We start from the raw sequence: 17,477 nt of genomic DNA, 5'->3' as shown, positions 1-17,477 counted from the left end.
CCCCCTAATGTGCCTCTAGAGACTGCGAGGCCCCACTAACTGTTTGTGCCGTGTCCCTAAAGTGGACCAGGGCCTGGTTGCCTGTTTAGGCCTGGAAACCTTTTGCATTGGCCCGAAGTGGTTTAACCCTGTACAAGGGAGTTATTGGTCCTAATGAAAAGAATTGCCTTTAAGTAAAGAAGGGCCTGAATGAGCTGGTTATCAGTTTAATTAAATGTTTTACTGAAAATGCTTCCATGAAATGCTCTAGGAAATGCTGAGGAATTAATTGCCATGATTTTGATCCTATATAAAAGATATTGATTTTTAATCCAAAGTGCTGGTGTGGTCTCCATTATTGCGCCACTTATTGTCTCAGTGGATGCGTGTGTTGAGTAGCTGCTTTACACGCAAGCCCCTGGTTGCCTGGCTGTACTCATCATGGGCCCAAACCCACATGCCTGGAATGACACCTGGTGACCCCCGCCCTCTGTTGCCCGTCCACTCCCACGGACCACGCACGCAGCCTGGGAATCATCCTGGACTCCGAGCTCACAATGGACTGCAAGATCAACTCTATCTCGTCCTCCTGCTTCCACACCCTCAGCCTCCTACATAAGACCTTCAAATGGATCCCCTCGAACACATAAAGACCATCACTCACGCCCTGGTCACCAGCAGACTCGACTACAGCAACGCACTCTACGCCGGAATAAACAAAAACCTCAGATGCAAGCTACAGAACTTCCAAAACGCAGCTTCAAGACTGTTCCTCAACCTGCCAAGCCACTGCCACATCCCCCAGCACCTGTGCAGACTCCACTGGCTCCCTGTTCAAAGCCAGAGTAACCTTCAAGATGCTCACCCACGCTCACAAGGCCCCCTACGACACCGGACCAGCATACCTGAACAGCCGACTCAAATTCCCTGCATCCCACAGGACCCTACGATCAGCCCAGCTCTCCTACGCCGCGGTCCCCCGCCCCAGAAAGACCAGATTGGGAGGCCGCTCCTTCTCCTTCCTGGCGGCCAGTGCCCGGAACGCCCTCACGCTCCACCTCCGACAGATAACATCGCTCCCCATCTTCGCAAGAAACCTCAAAACCTGGCTCTTCGACAGACCCCCTCCTTGATGGACCCGAACCTGTGAACCCCCCAAATCCTCAGCGCCTTGAGGCCCTTACGGGTGAGTAGTCGCGCTTAACAAACACCTGATTTGATTTGAATCACCTTCCTGGGCAGATGCCTTGTGATGGAAACAACCACGTCCTGTCTGTCGAGGGGCTGGGGGTGGTCCTAAGGGTGCCAACATGTTCAGATGCAGCTCTTATGTGCGCACGCCGTGGCACCGCCAGACCTAGAGCAGTACCTGCTGGATGTTTTGCCCAGAATGCCCTAAACTCTTTACAGCAGCTGCTCCCTCTCAGACACCTCTGTGTGTCTGATGCACGAAAAGAAGATGCGGAGGAGAGGGGGCGCTCACCTACTCCGATGCGCTACACCAACTCGTCTTGATCTTGTCTGTGGTAAGTATCAGGTGCGCAACGCCCATTGGGCTGAAAGGGCTTCAACCCCCCCGCCCCACCCCGCATTGTGTGTGTCAGCCCGGGCGCACTCAGCCGCACTTGAGTGCTACACAGGTCTTTAAAAGATCATGCACTTGTTAATTCTGGCTTTGTTGTTCTTTAACCCCTTCTTAGAGGCTCTGCATCTTCACTCTGCCGATTTCAGGAAGAATCAGCTCCCCCCCTCCCTGAAATTTTTATTTTCCCCATCCCTCCCCCCGAAATTTCACTCTAGTTGCGAGTAATTTCATGTTCCATGGAGAACGTGGAATTGTCAAAAATTCCGTGATCCGCGGCTTTGTTCAATTTTTTGCTTCTTTACATTTTCAAAATGTGTGTTCGCAAGATATTTCTCCGCAAGCCCTCAAACAGCGTTCGCGAACAGGAAAAAAGCATCGTGAACGGGCGGAACAAGCAATTCCACGTGTTCGCTGAACTTTTGCGCGCTCGCAGAGATTTTTTACTGTTTTGCGGAGCTTTGCATAGCGCAACTACGCCAATTCTGCCCCCCCTACATTACATACAGGAGCAAATATATAGAACAAAATCAGATGGGCGGCGCAGATAGAAATGGAGGGTCCCAGAGAGGCCCTGAGTGGCGGCCAGGTGTGGCTTAAGTCCCGTCTCCAACCACCATTGCTGTGAGGCAAAATGTCTGATCTGACACCGCGCTCGTGCCCCTGTGCCAGCGATCTGAGCGCGCGTTAGTAAACTCTGTGCCATCGAGCCCTGGCAGGGCCAAACCCTGCCAGGATCAGCTCGGCCTCTCATTCATCCGAGGTCGGTAAAGAGGGCGGAGTCCCATTTTTAAATAACACTTGTAGGTGTTTTTCGATGTAAAACGGTTTGGATGAAAGCATCATGTAAATAATATATAAGTGACAAACCTCACCTTTAAGCATCCAACTGCTAACTAAGGGTTGAATTGTCACTCTGTGGCACAGATAATGACATGTGCTGTCCTCTAGTAAAACATGCAATCTGTGGTAAAAATTCAGACCAGTTTTAAAAATGAGACTATTGTAGGAAGGTAGAATCTCACTGCATGGTTTCCCCCACTTTTTTTCCTGGTGTTTTGATGGTTTTTGACTTAATTTGGCTGGGATTCTGCTATTCAGGGCCTCAGACTATCTGCTTTCCAGCTCTGGCAGGTGCAAACCCAGCACAGCTCCCAGCATGCACCGGGCCCCAGTGGAGGGCGACGTCTTGATGGAATGAAATTAATGTGAATACAAAATAAAAAACATTCCTACCAGTGAAATGAATGTGAATAAAAAACTCACCATGGCCCTTACATTGAAGCCTCATCGACGTTCACGAAAGTATCCCCTACACTCTGTTACTATCACTGTTACTATTGGCAGAAGGACCGCTCTCTGGCCAGACGTTTGTCTTCAAATGCCCCTTTCGAGCCAAGCAAATGAAACTGCATTTTTTAGTCTTAATTTAAATAACCAATAATCACTGATGTTTTAAATACGTCTCTCGTCACATATGTCTTTCTATTTGATAATTCGTACAAAGAAAGAGGGTGGTTTGATCGTGGGCCTTTTTGGACCGCTTGGGGGCTGCTTTATGGTCTGGGGAGCCGGGTTTTAATGTTCAATCCCTGATGTTTCTGCCCGACGGCTGCCCGCAGCAAGCTCGCCCGCACGGGGTCTCCCAAACCTTGCGCACATCTGGGCAGGAGTTTTAGATCTCGGGTCCGTCCTTGGGGGCCACGGTCATCTGCCTCCATGTTGAGCCCTCGTCTGACTATACTGACCCCCCCTCGGATCCCCCCGGGGGGGAGGGGGCGGTCACTCACCGCAGCTTCGCTCACGGACATCCAGGCAAACGATCGCAGCGCGAGAGGCCACCCAATGTATGGGCATCATTGCTATGCAGGAGTTTACAAATCAAACCCCCCACGGAAGAAATCTAAAAGATAAAACATCCGTGGACGGACACTCACCTCCTCGGCCGCGGCTCCGTCTCTGCCTCTCGGCGCTTTAGGACTGAGAGAGCAACCTTCAGAGACGGGCTTTGTAACCCCGCCCCCCCCTCCTTCATGTTAAGAATGCGTGTGAAGTGCTGATGACGCCCACAGGAGGGCGCCACAGACCCAGAGAGGCTCAATCCCGGCGCCGCCCTGGGGGTGACTGAAGCACCGTGCGCTCCTGGGCGAGTGCAGCGGGGGGGGGGGGGACTCTGAACTCAGTCATTCAATATCCAGCTCAGTGCCTTTCATAAAAAGAGAAGCGCTTTCATCACACCGAAACAAGACACTATGCACGTTATGCATATGATTTGATGTTTGGCTTTGTGGTGCTTTAAAGAAGGGACAGTGGGGCAGACTTACAAGCCGCTTGCACCACTTTTTTGTCATTTTTAACATGGGAAAAGTGACATGCGGGTGGCGCAAGGGGCTTGTAAATAAGCCCCTTAATGTCTTCCCGAGCTGGTTGAAGACACGGGGGTTCCAGATTTACAAAGGTTTTGCCTCGAGTTTGACACAGGATGCTTTTCAGGATTTAAAAACCAACGCAAATCATTATTTAGTTTGGTTTGTGAGGAAAAGTAGCGCAAAGTGCAGCTTTTTGCTACTTAGCGTCAAAGGGGCTTCACGTGGGTGGTACTTTGACCTTCCTGCGCTAACACCCATGTTTTATGACGCAAAAGGGTTTTGCGCCAACATTGGATGCAATTTCGAAGCACACAATACGAGGAGAGGTCATTGTATTTCAGGTTTCAGGTTTTTAAGTCTTTATTTCGATTTTTAACAAATCATAAAAGACACATTAAAATACAAAAAAAAGAAGACTGTTCAGAGATATAAAAATAAACAACCATCGAAAAGCAAGCACAAAAAGGCATTTAAAACAAATAGATAGAAAAAGAAAAAAAAAAATATTAAATGTCAATTAATGAAGAACCTGAATAATTTTTGAAATAATAAAATATATTAAAAAGAGACCTTACAATTCGTATTCATTATCAATGGGCCCTTTCTTGGCCGAATTACAAGGAATGCAGATGGAAAAGCTAATTATAATCACAGAGCGTTTAACTCATACATAATCAGACAGGTTATGACAGGTTACGAGCCATTTTAATCGGCCTGGGAACGATGGCATGTTTTTTTTTGCCTTAGGAGCCAAGCCCAACCCAGATACTTTGCCAAACTCACGACAAAAAGTTCGGAGGTATTGGTCCTAAGCACCCAAATTGCTTCCATCGATGTTTTGAAAGGTACATTTTGGAACAGGGGTTTTAACCATTTTTTCCGGGATGCAGCATATCTAGGGCAAGCAAAAAGAAAATGTCCCACAGATTCAATATGACCTGGACAACATGTACAGTTAGACGATGACCCTGTAGACCATTTGTTTGAGAAAGGGTTCAGAGGCAAAGAACCCACTCTAAACTGATGCTACAGCTTTTTGTCTAGCGATCTAGTTATTATGTCCCAGTAGGGCTCACGCGATAGGTCAAGTTTGAATGTTAGGAACCTGCCTGTGAGGCTATTTTTATTAGAGAGTAAAACTCTTTGTAGGCGAATCGTGGCCCAGTACAGGGATTTAAACTCATCTTTAGAGGGGAAAACGTTGGATTGAGGGGATGACCAAAGGTGTTCTAAGCCCATTTCAATAAGAATAGTTTTGACAGCAGAGAGCCATGGGATTTTCCCCGAACCAGTGATAGACCTAACTTCGGCAAGTTCTCTTGCAAATAGAGATAGATCTGGGGACGTCCATATTCGTCTCCACAAAGCCACCAGCCTAAATCTAGCCATCTCGTTGATCGGAAGGGAACCAAGATCCAAGCAGAGGGGGATCGAAGGGGTCGACTGTGGGAGGCCTACTAAGTTACGAAGGAATCTACATTGGGTTTTAAACAAGTTAAGTAAGTCCATATGGCCCCAAAGATCCGCGCCATATAAAATGGCGGTAGAGATTTTAACATCATAGATCTTGAGGGCCGGGAGGACCCGCTTTGTAGTTGATTCCTTTTGCTCTTTGATAAGGCAACCAGTCAGCCTTGCTTGTACCTTGCTTGTATAGCTTTATTTCGAAATATTTGTCATTTCATAAAAGCATTACAATTTAAAAACAAATATAAAAATGGAAACAATTGTGCAGTTTGACCATCAAAACAGGCAGATCAAAAAAGACAGTAAAAATATACAACAATTGTGGGAATCAGCCGTCTAAAATACATTTATACACACATATTAAATCATCCTTAAAAGAAGAAAAGGGACACAGCAATGGATGGCTGGGGCCAGTGGAATCTGGATAGGTAACCTTACTGGAGGATCATATTCCTCGCAGATCTTATCCTCCAAGCCCACCCCAAGAATTTGGCCAACCCACAAGCAAACAAGGGGTGGGGATCTGATCTTAGCAGCCGTATGGCCTCCAAGTATGACCGAGTGCCCAGCCTCAAACAGAGCGGTTTCAGCCATCTACGGCGAGGAGCAGCATATGCTGGACACTCAAACATTAGATGGGAAATAGATTCGACCCTATTAGTACAGAAAGGGCAGGTTACTATAGTTTGCCAGGGTGGTTTCCAATTTGCTGTCCATGTGCCAAGAGGCAGAACTCCAACCCTAAATTTAAAATACAATGCCCTATCAGTTGGGTTGGAGATCGCGTCCAAGTAGGGTTCTCTAAAAGGGAGGTCTTTAATAACCAAGAACTCAGCAGCAGATCTGCATAGATTAGCATGTCTCACTCTCTCATTTTCCACCCACGCCCAGAATATTTTCTTTAACAACTGTTTAGGTGGTGAAGATCTATTGGCCCATGCGTCTCCCAGGCCCAGTTCACAAAGGAGGCGCTTAACTTCTGAGAGCCAACCGATCTTACACCAACCCGGGATTGAGAGGAGTTCGCGTAGTGCTTCCGCATAGCTTGCGAGTTCAGGGACATTCCACATACGGGCCCATAGAAGAAGGGGGCGTAACTTAGCCTGCTCAGCTATGGACCGTGTGCCTGTGTCAAGTAGGAGAGGAAGGGTGGGCGAGCTATGAGGGAGCATCATTAAATCTTTGTGAAATTTGTTCTCAAGGTGGGACAGAGTGTCAAATTTCTGGGTACCCCACAACTCTGCCCCGTACAGCGCCGCGCTTACAGCTTTTGCCCTATAAATGTCTAATATCGCCCCGATAGGTTTAAGGGGAGAGGCACGATGTTCTTTTAATAAAGCGCCCGTGACCCTCCTATGAGTCAGGATAATTTTTTGGTGATGCGCCTTCCAACTCATAGAGTCACAGAGTCGAATGCCCAGATAGTCGAATTCCCTTACCCTTTCTAATGGAACTGAATCAAGGGATGGGGGGTGCACTGTCTTCCTCGGGGGATTCAACACCAGGAATTTGGTTTTACTGATGTTAATAGCCAAGCCCCTGGCATCGCAAAAGCCCTGGAACCCTGATAACAGCGTTTGGAGGCCCATCGGGGATTTCGAGATCAACAGGGTATCATCGGCAAACAGGAGAGTTGGTATCTTCCTGCCCGCCAGGGAGGGTGCGTCTGCTGGTAATTGGAGAAGATGCTCCACCACTCCGTTTAGATATAATGAAAACAGAGTGGGGGCTAGCACACACCCCTGGCGGACACCCCTGTCTACAGAGATACGAGATGTTTTTTGTCCCTGCGCACCCCATCTGACTTGGGCAAAATTGCTTTCATGGAATTTAATGGTCAATGCCAACAGATACGGGGGCATGCCCAAACCCTCAAGGACAGCCCACAATTGGCTACGTGGAACTAGGTCAAAGGCAGTCCGCAGATCTATAAAAGCGAGGTACAGACTGCCTTTGCCCAGTTTTACCACTTTCCAATAGAGCATTAGGAAGCGAAATGTCTGCTCAATCGTGCCAGTTCCTGTTCTGAAACCAGCCTGAAAGTCAGACAAGACCTGCATTTCCTCAGCCCACTGCAAAATCCTCCCTAAAACTACCTTCCCTGCTACCTTCTGGGTGGAATCAAGCAGACTTATAGGTCGGTAGTTAGCAGGGTCTTCCCTACACCCTTTTTTAAATATGGGAACAACTTCCGCCCCCCTCCATGAATCTGGGAAGCCTCCACCCTTCATAGCCTCGTTCAGGAGTTTTGCGATGAATAAGCACCACACCTCCATGTTAATCCGGAGCAAATCACCAGGTACGCCATCTGGGCCTGCCGCCTTATTGGGCACAATACACTTGATCGCTACCTCGACCTCCTTACATGTGAAAATGGGGTCTAGATGTGGACTAATGACCGGCACTCTGTAGCTGGGACCTCTATTCAGGGCCGAAGCCCCTAGTGGATTAGAATAGAGTTTGGAAAAATGGGCCAACCAGGCCTCCCCTGTGATGTTACATGTCAGCAGGGAGTCGACCGGCCTGTCCCTGCCTCTAAGCAGGGCCCAGAAGGCCCTTGAATCCTTGCTGGAGCAGGCGTCCATTAGATCTCTCCAGAAGTTTGTTTCATGGGTCTCCTTTACCACTGCTTGGGCTTTTTTATAGTTTTTCCTAGCGAATGAAATCAGAGCGGGGTCTTTCTTGCCCACCGCCCGGATAAGTTCGCTTTTAGCTATGCGGCAGGCGGGGGAGTACCATTGGTCTCTACCCCTGGTCACAGCTCTCCGCTTTGCCCTGGCCCCACCCTGAGGAACCAAGAACAAATTACTAAGTGATGCAATGGTCTCCGTAAATGTCGTGAGAACGGCATTGTCGGAATCCAATGCCCCCAAGAGACGCTTAGCATCCGTCATTATGGTCCCTACTTGAGCCATTCTCGTTTCGTCCAAGGCGACCCTAGCCCATTTTAAACGCCTCCCACAATTGGATGGAACAACATCGTGGGACGATTTCCAGTTAAACCCGGGCAATACTAGGTCCCCTGTCTCCCACGGGAGGGCGAGTGAAAGGACCAGCGGGTTATGGTCGCTGTCCGATGTTTGTTGGACGTCCATGTCCTCAAAGTACTCCCAGAGGTTATGGCTTAACAGTATATAATCTATTCTCGAGGTGTGGCCCACCCTATTAAAGGTGTGCGCACCCCTAATATCTGATTTAGAACGGCCATTTGCGGCTCTGAGGGCATATTCTAAGCAGAGAGAATTGATCTCAATGGCATTCTGAGTCCATTTTTTGATGGGGTCAAGTGCGAGCAAAGGGATGCCTCTCTTAACATCGTCCTCCCAGGTGTCCAAAATGTCTTCGCTGGCCAGCGGTTCAAAACAGCAATTGAAATCCCCTGCCAGGACAATAAGGGAGTCAATGTTACAACCACTAAGCTCCTCTTCGACTCCGGTAGAAGCTAGGGAGGAGGAGTTCCCTCCCCTAGCCCCCCTGAGATACAGGTTGAACACTTCTAGGATCCTGCCCCCCGGGCACTGTATAGTAAGTCTCATAAGATCTGGGGATTGGGTATTTATATGTCTTATGGTAAACCCCAGAGAGATACTGACCCAGATAAGAAGGCCACCCGATGGGCGGCCTTTGTTGCCCTTAGACCTAAAAGCTGGAACAGAGTACGTCGTGAAACCCACCCTGTGCAAGGGCTCCAGGCACCAGGTTTCTTGGAGGAGGCAAATCCCAAAAGGCTCCACAAGGGAGTTCCAGTCTGGCTTGTCAAAATTTCGTGCAAGCCCTGCCACATTCCAGCTTAAGATCTTGAGCTGGAAGTTGCCTGCAGATCTTTTGCAGGTCAAGTGGGCAGGAGCTAGGGGAGCAGCATGGAGGCCGCCAGGCCAGGAGGACTGGGAGGGAGCTATAGGTGGCGACGGGTCAAGGGGTATCTTGCTCTCGACTACGGTAGTGCTAGTGATACAGTCAGAGTTGGAAGGGTGCAACAGGCCCTGTGTGGAGGAAGCCTGGGACATGAATTGGGTCGAAGGGGTAGTACTAATCACAGCCAGGGTAGTCGTCAAGGGGCAGGTCTTGGCTGCCAGCGGAGAGGCATTAGGTTGAAGTGAAGGTACCGGAGGGGAAGACATTGGGAGTCAGTCAACATCCTCAAGGCTGCCAAACCTGTTAGAAGTTGTAATGCCGAGCCAGCCTCTAGTTGGGTTATGTTCCCTAGAGGAGTACCCCCAGCTGGATTGTTGGGGAACCATAGACCAATTGCCCCCCTGCGGATATACAGCACGTGGTGGGTAAAAGAATGCCAGAGGTCTCGGGGCAATGGTGGAGCCCCCATCTTGGCTCACCCAGGAGCAGATATGATTAGCCGTGAAGAGATCGTCAAACGTCACAACTATGCAGTCGCCGGGGATATGTTTCCTTGTTGTGCCCACCCACGGTACTCTGCGTACCATTGTAACTCTACTCCTCCTACCACTAGGGATCGGTCTGTAGGTGTTGAGCCAATGCATGACCTTATTATGTAAGGAGTGCTGATGTTCATAATGGCCGTTCTCAATTTCCGGAACACCCGTCAAAACCACCACATAATCATTAGCTTCAGGAGGGAGATCAATATATCCCCCTCGGAAGTTACTCTTAGTGTGGGGACCCCCAGCAGAACGAGTAAAGGTTTTATTCTGAGAGGCCTGGGTGGGACGAAGACTAGGACTAATGGAATTCTGTAACCTCGGGACAGCCAACTTAGTGCGAGTGTGTGGTTGGAGGGTGTTAGCCCTAGGCTGGGGTACCGGGTTTGTGGAAACAACTCTCTTAGTGCGAGGTTTAGGGACGGGCTGGGTGGGACAAGGCGCAATAGAGTTGGGTAGCGGGCCAAGCAAAGCTGTGGAGGGAGGGGTAGGGATCTGGGAAGCCATACTATTATCTATCAGACCCTGGTGTTCAAGACCTCTCAGGCCAAGGGTGGCCAGAGCAATGATACTTTTGTCCATCTCTAGGAGGTTATTCTCAATTCGGGAAAGCCTTAAATCCAGGGGGGATAAGAGACTTTTCAAGGTGTCCCAAACCACTCCTATAAATTCCCTATCCCCCCCTCCTGGTCAGTTAGTGCAAGGTCTGCTCTCTCAGTTAATAGTATTCTTTCCGGTGCCACTGGAGCTAACCCCACGTTATTATTGCCACAAGGAGTCTGCGGGGAGGTATGGAGCGTTCTAGGACTGTCGTCGGCTGATGTGTTACCTGCAGTAGACAAGTTAACCCCCTGGTTTTTAATCTTTTTCTGTGGAGAAGTTGTGCTGAGGGAGCGTTTTCTCTTATTCGGATTGGCCGGGATACTATCTAATCCACCATAAGAAGTGGATGCAGCAGAAATGTCTGAGGAATATGAAGTAGAAATAAGGAGATGGGGAGGGCTAGCCACAGGGATGGTCGGACCCTCATGCAAAGCTAATGAACACGGAGGTGTGGCGGGGATAAACAAAACTGGGATGTCATGGACATCAACTAACGTTGATACTCCCTGTGGGGTATGTGCGCGTTTTGGGGTGATAGCATGTGCCCAAGGGAGGATTTCTTAGAAGCAGCGAATTCGAGTGACAACTTCCTGGCGGCTTCCAGGTCAAGGGACACTCTGGTTTGGAGTTTTGTAATTTCATGGTCTATGGCGATATTCGTGCGAGTGATAAAATCGTCCATAGGCCCATTGTGTACCAGCCCCCCCTTGGCCGCCCTATTGTGAGTTACACGAGTACACATACAGGCAAACAGAAGCTATCAGCCAGAACAACAGAAATGAGCAGACACGGATACAAAGGAGCAAGGGAGGGACGAAAGAGATAGGGCCCAGACCAAACCGCTCAGACCTCGAACGGCCTCAAACGGCCCGCTCTTAGCCCGGTCTTTGCCCCGGGCTGCGTCCCGCCCTGCGGGAAAGCTAGGACTGTAAATAGGAAGTCGTAAGGGACGGGGGGCGTGGCAGCAGGGAGAGCGGACCGGATGGTCGAAAATGGTCTTGCAGGGACTCCTGGGTACTGGAGTCCCCTGCACGCTCGCAGCCCCGCTGACCACACTCACCCGGTGCCCTGGTTGCAGCCCGTCAACAATGCCCCGGTGCCTGGTGATTCGAGGCGGCACCCGCAGAGCGGGTGCGGCGAGGTGTGGGCTGGTGTCCTGAGAATGCCGCTTCAGGTCAGATAAACAAATAAAGTGCCTCCGTGCTCTGGATAGTCAGCCTTGCAAGTTTGAGATGTTGAATGTTAATTTGATCCTTCCATCTCAAACGGCTATCAAGGGTTACCCCTAAGTAGGTCATGGTATCGACCTGCTCGAGGTTTACTCCATTCAACCTCACGGAACTCCGAACTGGATAATTTTTAGTAAAAACCATGAACTTCGTTTTCTCCACGTTTACCACCAAGTTGTTGATGGCACAGTACTCCTCAAAGCGTTCCAGAGCCCGCTGGAGTCCGCTACGTGTTTTTGAGAGAATTAAAGTGTCATCTGCGAAGATGAGAAGTGGAAATCTCATCCCAGCCAGCATTGGGGCATCAGTGGGGGTGTCCATGAAGAATTTGACAACTTGATCAATAAAAAGGAGGAAGAGTGTTGGGGCCAGGACACACCCCTGGCGGACACCTCGAGTTACGGGAAATGTCTCCGTCACTTGTCCCTGGCCACCCCACCTTACCCTAGCGTAGTTGTCCTCATGGAGTCTAACAATGAGGTCTAGCAGTTCTGATGGGCACCCCAAGTTTTTCAGCACACCCCACAGTTTATCCCTTGGCACCAGATCGAAGGCGGACTTCAGATCAATGAAAGCAGCAAAGATGGTACCGCCGCCGAGCCAAACCACCTTCCAATAGATCAGGCAGAGTCTAAACACCTGATCTATGGTGCTCATTCCTGATCTGAAGCCCGCCTGCATAGGAGAAAGGATGCCCTCTGCTTCAATCCATCCCTGGACCCGTCCCAAGACCATACGTGCTATTATCTTTTGAATCGAATCGATCAAACTGATAGGGCGGTAATTTCCTGGGATGGACTTATCGCCCTTTTTGTAGATCGGGACTATTTCAGCTCCCTTCCACGATTTCGGGACTGTGGCTCCATAGGCTAGGGTGTTGGCTATCATAGATATATACGGGAGCCAAAAGGCGGGGTTAGATTTAAATAAATCCACCGGGATCAGATCCATGCCAGGAGCTTTCCCTCGGAGAGTCAAGGCCAGGGCCAGCTCGGCCTCAGCAATTGTGAAGGTTAATTTTCCCCCATGGGGGGTCATCGAAAGTGTATTGCCCGAAGGATTCATGGCTTCGGGGTCATCGGCTCTGAATTGGGCAGAGTAAAATGATACCCAATCCTCAAGGGGCACATTATTTCCCGGGGTAGAAGAGTCCGAGTTTTTCCCCCATTTAACTAAGTCCCAAAACCTTTTTTGGTCGTTTGAGGAAGATGCCTCCAGGAGATCTGACCAGAACTTATCTTCCCACTCCCGCTTAGCTTCTCTAAGAGTTTTCCTGTAAATGAGCCTTGCAGCCTTCACTGCGACCATGTCCCGTGATTTGATGGCTGAAATGAGAGCTGTATGTGCCTCCCTACATTTCCTATTGTACCATTTCTGGGGCAAGGGATTTGTTTTAGTAGGAGCGTTTCGGCACGGGAGGGAGAGAAGGGATTTTAACTGATCAAAGCATTTAGTATGTAATCCCATCACATTATTAGCCAAACCAGAATCCGCCCCCAACAAGTCAATTTGCGACATTTCATTAAACGCACTTTTTGCCACAGTATTAATATTGTCCCATAGACACTTATCCTCCATGACTCGGGACCATTTCAATCTCCTCCTATCGTTAGTAAGTTGGGCATCCCCTGTGTAAGTGGCGGTGGACTCCTCCTGTCTCTTTAGACCTGGTATCTTTAATGACAATGACAGCGGGTTGTGGTCACTTTCCGGGCGCTGTAGTACTGCCATGTCGATTAATAACTGCCAATGTTCCATATTCAACAAGATGTAGTCTATGCGGCTCTGCCTCTGCCCGTTGTCAAAAGTACAATTTGCTTTAATGTCCGAAGTAGAGCGGCCATTACATGCACGAAAGCCCTTTTGTAGGCAGAATGCCATCCAAGACACTGCCGCCTCTGTTGCTTTTGCCCTCTTTGCCACTTTTAAGTCGGGGATGCCCCAAACAGAGTCCTCAGCCATGCTCCAAGTGTCTTCCATATCAAACAGTGGTTCTATGGTGCAATTTAAGTCACCAGCAAGGATAGTGACATTTCCGCTGTCCATTTCCGAAATTATATGGTCGATAATGTTCAACAAGGGCGGACTTCGACCACCCGGCAGACCTCTAGCATAGATATTAAGAATGTTCACATTATGCTGATTCCCTTTACTTAGTTTAATTAGGAGGAGATCCGGATGCTCAACAGGGAGTTCAGTTGGATAAAAACCCAGAGACTGTTTCACCCAGATCGTCAGGCCACCTGAAGCCCGCCCTTTGCCCCCTTTAATTGCAGGTTTAAAAAAGTTAATGTAACCCAACTTGAAGACAGGCTCAGTTGCCCAAGTTTCCTGCAGCAGAATGATGTCATAGTTGTCCACAAAGTTCGACCAATCAGTAGAGGCAAGGCGGGCCTTAATACCCGCTATGTTCCAAGACAAGATTTTCAAATTGTCATTCAAGTGGACCATGGAGGGAGGTTGCAAGAGTAAGGGCTGTGTAACTCCCTGTGGACGCCCTTTATCATCTTTAACCTCTAAGTGCCTAACATGGTCTATTGGAACTATGGAGTTATCCTTAATCGGGATCTCTTGAACAACCATATTGGGTGGTGGATTAAGTAGCAAAGAAACTGGACCCCCACTGTACTCAATAGGCTCTAGGGCTGCTACTTTAACATGGAAAGGCTCACTAGATGGATCATTGAGTCAATCAATAGCCTCAAGGCCAGAGAGGGGACCAAAGTGATTAAAAAGAAAGGGACGCTGACAGTCGATTGGGGTTAATGCCAGAGGGTGTCTTACGGCTGGGGCCTGGCGAAATAAGGGGTAGGGTTGGGGTGGTATTTGCCTACGTGGGTAAAAATACGATAAGGATAAGGTTTGTACATCCCCCTGTCTTGCAAACCTCGGTTCTCGTCGGATGGCATCTACCACCCACATATCTTTGAACGAGATTAAAATACAATCTCCCTCCAAGTCTTTTGTCCCATGTCCCACCCAATCTACTCTCCTCACGAATAATATCTCCGTAGGAGTGGAGGGAGGTAGCGGGCGGTTTTTATTTAGCCAGAAAATGACTTTGTTACGAAGGTCCCCATAAGACTCCCTGGTACCTGGTTTTAGCGGTACTACACCTGTCAGGACAATCGTGTGTTGAGCAGCTTCAGGTGGTAAATCAACACAAGGAGTAGTTGGTCTTTTGCGTCCCCCCTCCCTATAGTTGGTGAGGGCAGTGCGTTGGTCTCTTTGCGTGCTAGGGGGGGCAGAGTTTGGGGTAGGTTGTGGGAGAGGTCCCATAGTTTGACACCCACCAGTATTTTGTTTATCCACTATTTTTGAATATGGCTTTGGTACCTGGACATGGGTGCTAGTGCCTGGTTTAGAAGGTGTAATGTTAGATTTTTCACCCCCTTTAAACGAGGTAGTATTCGGCCCTGAAGTTTTATTACAAAGTGGTTTACCTCTTGCCATATTGTTGTTACCAGGGGCCTTAGTAGCTGTTAGTGTTTTGCTGGCACCCGTGTGATTTGTGCCAATTAATGTTTGTAGCATCGCATGGTTTGAATTAATCAAAGCCTCCATACTATCAATTTTTGAGGTCATGAGCCTTGTCCGCTCCAGGACAGGTAGAAGTAAAGTTTTAAACATGGCCTCCATTTTTGCTAACAAGACTTCGTCACTATTAAGGCACATGGGGCAGGTACTTGAGGAGCCCAAGGCCGAGAGGGAAGGGCATAGCATATTGGTAAATAGAGAGGGGATTAGAGGGTCTGGGGGAAGCTCAGACCCCTGTCTCTTATCGTCTTGGGCTTCATTTACTTTAGGAATTTTTAAATCTCTCTCCCCCGACAATCTAGAGTCCAACTTTCTCTTTTTAATGTTGGGACCAGGATTTGGTACAGGGTGGTTGGAGGTTTCAGCCGGATTAGATTCCAGTAGCCCGTGAAATAAAAGCATCAATGGGGCCGGATACGACTCCCTTGGTAGTGTGGATTTGCACAGATTGTTCTTTGCCTGACCGTAGCGGCATTGCAGTAGATACAGATGGCAGAGTTTTACAATAATGTCAGGCTGTATTAGCAACACCAAGGAACAGAAGATTTTAGTGCGGAATCCGCCGCCTACCTTATGGCCTTCCGATCGACCAGGGGGGGTGGGCCTAGGCCGGACTCTGCCGTACTCGAACGGCCTCAAACGACCCGCTCTTTGCCCGGTCTTCGCCCCGGTCGCTCCCGCGCGCTCCCGCGCAGCGGCGGCCCCGCCCAGTTATGTAAGATGTTGACAGGGCAGGGGGCGTGTCCGGCAGGGAGAGCGGCCACAGGTGATCCGCGCAGGGACTCCTGGTCAACGGAGTCCCTGCTAGGCTGCTCGCAGCCCTGCTGGTGCGGGAGGGGTCAATTGGTCTTCTCCTCTACTCCCTCGGGTGCTCCTGGCGCAGCGGGACCCGCGGAGCGGGTCCGGCAAGTTACAGCGTCTTTCCCCTCAACTCGGGAACAGGCGGTGAGTTGGCTCCTCGGACAGCACACAAACAACAAGGTTTCCCGCAGACTTGGAGCACAGAACAGTTTTTAAGCTGTCAGGGGCGTGTCCGGCAGGGAGAGCGGCCACAGGTGATCCGCGCAGGGACTCCTGGTCAACGGAGTCCCTGCTAGGCTGCTCGCAGCCCTGCCGGTGCGGGAGGGGTCAATTGGTCTTCTCCTCTACTCCCTCGGGTGCTCCTGGCGCAGCGGGACCCGCAGAGCGGGTCCGGCAAGTTACAGCGTCTTTCCCCTCAACTCGGGAACAGGCGGTGAGTTGGCTCCTCGGACAGCACACAAACAACAAAGTTTCAGGTTTGCATGTGGGCTGCACTGCTCAGCACACATACAAGTGGGAATAGATGTGAAGTTAGTCAATGCATAGTATTATGTACAAAACCTGTGCTAGACTCACGCACACTCCCTGGCACCAGGGAGCAAAGCTGTGGGGTGGGTGCCGGAGTGAGGGATAGGGGAGGGGGGGCTCTGAACTCAGTCAAACCACAGACTCAATCATTCATTCTCAGCTCAGTGCTTACCTGGATGAGTGCTGTCAGGGGAGGGGAGGGACTCTGTACTCACTCAAACCACAGACTCAATCATTCATTCTATGCTCAGCGCTTACCTGGATGAGTGGTGTCAGGGGGGGACTCAGACCTCACTCAAACCACAGACTCAATCATTCATTCTCACCTCAGTGCTTACCTGGATGAGTGCTGTCAGGGGGGAGGGACTCAGAACTCAGTCAAACCACAGACTCAATCATTCATTCTCAGCTCAGTGCTTACCTGGATGAGTGCTGTCAGGGGGGGACTCAGACCTCACTCAAACCACAGACTCAATCATTCATTCTCATCTCAGTGCATACCTGAATGAGTGCTGCCAGGGGCTTCTCAGGGAGTGGGGACTCAGAACTCAGATCCCAAGCACACACCAATGGATGGTTGAGCCTTCCTCCAAAATCTCCCTCTCCCAAAGCAATCAGAGATTGAGCAGGAAACCATGGATAAACCTATCACTGCCGAAGAAGTAGGCAAAGCAATCTCCGTGCTTGCCACTCAAAAAACCCCGGGCCCATATAGACTCCCTGCGGAGTATTGGGTGATGCTACCGCCGTATTCTGGTTTCTAAATTTTAATTCATCCTACCAACCCTAAGAATTCTCCGTCCGTTCTCGATCTTTTTGTCTGCAAAGAATTGTAAAGGGTAGAAACACTATGTCAATCACAATTTTATCAATAATCAAATCGATTTGTTTCAAGGTAACTATGGAATACCAATTAAAGTTTAAAGGTTTATTACAAAACCAAAAACAACTGAATGTACAAGCACCTCAGCAAGCGGTTATGAAA

General features: G+C 49.5%; 1 protein-coding gene across 4 annotated transcripts in view; it reads right to left on the bottom strand.

Moving 5' to 3' along the window:
- LOC144828279 (GTPase IMAP family member 9-like) overlaps window positions 1-3,571 on the bottom strand; it is a 104,612-nt gene extending 101,041 nt beyond the window's left edge. The window contains exon 1 of one of the 4 annotated variants that reach the window (XM_078686360.1): window positions 3,499-3,571. The gene's annotated coding sequence lies outside the window, so the exon portion shown is untranslated. The remainder of the gene's footprint in view (window positions 1-3,498) is intronic. The other 3 variants (XM_078686362.1, XM_078686359.1, XM_078686358.1) reach the window with 3 other exon arrangements.
- Window positions 3,572-17,477: the final 13,906 nt, after the last annotated feature.

This window comes from Lissotriton helveticus, chromosome 4_1, assembly GCF_964261635.1.
Source record: "Lissotriton helveticus chromosome 4_1, aLisHel1.1, whole genome shotgun sequence".
In the NCBI taxonomy this organism is placed as follows: Eukaryota; Metazoa; Chordata; class Amphibia; order Caudata; family Salamandridae; genus Lissotriton; species Lissotriton helveticus.
The sequence above is the reverse complement of the archived record's forward strand: the minus strand, read 5'-3'. Positions and strand labels throughout refer to the sequence as shown.